The sequence below is a fragment of the Callorhinus ursinus genome, unplaced genomic scaffold (genome assembly GCF_003265705.2).
Source record: "Callorhinus ursinus isolate GAN/ISIS: 27379988/994484 unplaced genomic scaffold, GSC_fseal_2.0 scaffold24, whole genome shotgun sequence".
Taxonomy (NCBI): domain Eukaryota; kingdom Metazoa; phylum Chordata; class Mammalia; order Carnivora; family Otariidae; genus Callorhinus; species Callorhinus ursinus.
This window is the reverse complement of record NW_027397086.1, coordinates 14,958,536-14,962,267: the sequence shown is the minus strand read 5'-3', so window position 1 is coordinate 14,962,267 and position 3,732 is coordinate 14,958,536. Positions and strand designations below refer to the sequence as shown.

The following is a 3,732-nucleotide window of genomic DNA, read 5'->3' as shown; positions in this document are numbered from 1 at the left end:
TTAATTTATACCAGATACAAAAATTAACCTGCTGCATCACAGAGCTAAACATAAAAGCCGGATTGCATATATTTGTCAAAATTCAATAAACTGTATACCTAAAGTGTGTGAAGTTTATTATATGTAAGTTTTACCTCAATGAAATTATTTTTTAAGCAATTAGGACAGTTAGACTAAAACAAATTTGTGGGCACTCCATGTACCAAATTATAATCTGCTCCATTAGACAATCCCACACCTATACATCTCTGCAAATTGGAGCTCTGTTTTTGGGGTTCTGAATCTGAGTGCTGTAGGACAATACTCTTTAAGTTCTTAGAACTAGGGACTGAGAAAGGTTTCAATGTAATAATTTAAGAATTTCTGATGTCCTGATAATGGGTCTTATAACAACACCTTTGATTTTATCTTGATCCTGTTCTCGTATTTCATAGGTAGAACCCAGGATTTGGTATTTTCCCTCCAGTTGTTTCTTACTTTTCTAATCCCAGGCCAGCTGGAGTAATGGGAGTGAGACGGTTTTATGTTCCAAGCTGTAAGACTTAAGTTGGAAATATTTTCTCTAAATTCTGCTTGGAAACTGAACAGGTCTTTCTTAATTTATATCTACATTCCCTTAATTTAGCAGATAAAAGAAGCCAATGAATACTGTCAATATTCTTCTTGAAAACCTGCTTGGCAAGATTCACAAGTTCATTAGGTCTTTTGCCTTAAATTTTTATTTTCCTATAAGGGATAATGTTTCCACTCATAACACAGGTGACTCTTCTCCCAATCTCCAATAGCAATTTCCACAATTCCTGAATATCTTTCATTAACAATGTCTTCATCACACTTCTAGCCTCTACCTACAGCCTGGTCCCACAGCTAATGCCATGTATCATCTATTTTTGTTACGGTAGCAATATTTTATTTTTGTCAATTATCTAGTGCTACCTAACATACCTCCCAATACAGAGTGGCTTGAAACAATGATTTTCTTTCTTTCTTTCTTTCTTTTTTTTAGTTTCTTAAATTTTTTGATTAGTTGGTGGTTCTTTTGATCCATGTTGTGTTGACTGGGATCAATAAGGGAGCTTCACTCAGTCTGCAGCTTGGCTGGGGCCAGAACAGTCCAGGGGCCTCGCTCACTCTTATCCTCAGTTCTCATCCCTGTGGTAGGTCTCTCCCTCATCTCTCTCCCTCCCTCCCACTTCCTCTCTCAATGCTCTCTCATTATTCAGTAGTCCAACTCTACCTTATGTACATGGTGGTTGCATTCCAAAAGAGCAAAAAAGGAAGCAATCAAAACTCTTACTGGAACAGCGTCACTTCTGCACATTTTATTGGCCAAAGCAACCCACAACTTCAGGTCATAATAAAGAACAGGAGAAACAGAATCCACTCCCTGATTTTGTAGAGCTTTATGAGGGTACAGAAATGGGAGTACCATCTTTGCAGACAATCTAGTATGCTATACTATCCTTGAACTTTGCAGATATGATAGGCCAAAAGATCCACTCTCAATCCATTCCCTTTTTTGTTTTGTTTTCTTTTAATGAGGCTTCTGTAAGTAGAGACTAAAGGAGTCCTGATTAATACATATAAAAGAAGTGAATATATGGAAAGTTGGCTAAGAGTAGAAAGTAAGATTAAAAAAGGAAAAAAAAATCCTGGAAAAGTACAAATGCTGAATGTGAGTTAATTATCTGGAACTTCAAGTTACAAGGAATGGCGTACTCTCCATGGGATCATGGGTTAAATCCCAAAGACTTCATTCAGTCTTTCCCAAAGAATTCTGCAGGACCTTGTTTCTACAGAATGCTTTTAAATGATTCCATGGACAAATGAGTTCCACTGCTAAAGGATTCATTAGGGCTTTTGATGGCTACTATGCACCATGAATCATAAAGTGTTACAGGTGTCATAACTTCTACCAAACTCATTTTACCACAGATTCTGACCTTCAGCATCTTGAAAAGTGCTGTTCATGGGATATGCTCTGTGGAATTTCAGTATAGTTGAGCTCCTCACTTTAAAAGAAGGGAACCAAAGGCTCAGAGAGTTTGAGTCACTTGCTCGAGGTAAGCAGGAGCAGAGCTTGGGAGCTGTCTCTGAGTTTCTAGTTCAAAGTTCTATCATTCTCCACATGGCTTAGGGTAGACAAGGTGATTAACATAATAAAAAAAATTCACTAAACAAAGAGGCCATTACACTGATGAGGTTCTAGTGCCCTACCTACACCAAGCAAACCAAAATCTAAACCTGTAAATGCCTCAGGATTAAGAAATAAAATGCTAAGGACACTCAAACACCGGCAGTCAACTAGGCTCTAAGCTATAGCCAACTAATAATTGCCTTACTTCGCTTCTGCCTTTTCTCTATAAAAGTCTCTCTCCAGCTCCTGTTGGTGGAGCGTTAACCACTTTTGGTATGGCACTGCCCGATTCAAATCGATTTTGCTCAAACGCGTAAAAATTTTAATGTGCCTCAGTTTATCTTTTAACAGTTCTGGTGACGGTAAAGAGAACCAAAGGACACCCGAGCCCGACGCCCCAGGAGCAAGGAGCAACAAGGCGCAGGTACCTGCTAGCTCCTGGAGCCAATGCGTCCTCGCTGTCTCTGGAGGAGGCGGGTAAGTCCCTCTCGCAGCCTGGATCCTAGCTCCCCAGCTTTCCATTCGGAGCTTTCAGACTTGATTTGAGCATTTCTTCTCCCAGACGGGGTCCAGAAACCGGCAGGAGCCAGACTAGGTCTGACTTAGAAACCAGACCTGCTGGGCTTGGACTCGGCCCGGAAATGGCCTTAAATTGGACTGGGTCCGACTTAGAAACCTGACCGGGTCTAGGAACAGAGTGGTTCCAACTCGGAAACCAGACCCGGTCCGGGAACAGGGTGGTTCCGTTTGGAAACCAGAGTGGGTCCGGGAATAGAGTGGTTCCAATTCGGAAACCAGACTGGGTCGAGTTGGACTGGGTCTGAAGCCGGCCAGAGCTGGACTAGATCCGAATGAGAAACCTGACCGGGCCCAGGAACAGAGTGGTTCCATTTGGAAACCAGACCTGTCTGGGAACAGAGTGGTTCTGACTCGGAAACCAGACTGGATCAGACGTAAGCTGGGCTGGGTCCAGTATGAGACATCGGGTGAATAAAATTTTGTTTTAAGGCTGAACAAGGTTAACCTTACCAAAGATAATCTTGAATTACAGTGACCACAGTGGAGAAGAACTTTTAACCATCTTAGATAAGCTTATCCATTTACAGATGCCCTGGAGATGAAGGTGTCTCAGCCAGGCACTCGCTATAAAGGGTTGGGGGAAAACTATTTTTCTTCCTTTACAGTTTCTGGTGCCCCGGATGAGACTTGCTGGGACATCAACTCGCTCTGGAGCCTGCGTATGGGATCCTGGAAGAACTGGCAGAAGCCGGCAAAGACAGAATTCTTACTGAAGTTATGCGTTACCAAATTCAGATTGAAAGGAAGAAAGATTGGTTGTTATTGATCCTTTCTCTCCCAGCAACAGCTATAGCCTTCTTGTTTGTCTCATTTTGTATCCTGAGAACTTGGCTTGGCAACCATCAGTATGGTGTCCTCAAAAATATGGCAGGACAGGAGTGTGGCTAGTACTGCACTTGTGGTTAGATATAGCTGGATGGAAATATGGGTGAACTCCATTTGCAGCGAGGGTTCTAGCAATTATTGCCAGCTTTCAGCACTATCTTCCAGTTCTTTCTTTGGGCATTTTAAATTAC

General features: G+C 41.8%; 1 long non-coding RNA gene across 1 annotated transcript in view; it reads right to left on the bottom strand.

Moving 5' to 3' along the window:
- Positions 1 to 2,761, bottom strand: part of LOC141369960 (uncharacterized) — a 125,189-nt gene extending 122,428 nt beyond the window's left edge. Inside the window, exon 1 of the long non-coding RNA XR_012373566.1 lies at positions 2,566 to 2,761. This is a non-coding gene — a long non-coding RNA (uncharacterized lncRNA). The remainder of the gene's footprint in view (positions 1 to 2,565) is intronic.
- Between the last annotated feature and the right edge of the window lie 971 nt (positions 2,762 to 3,732).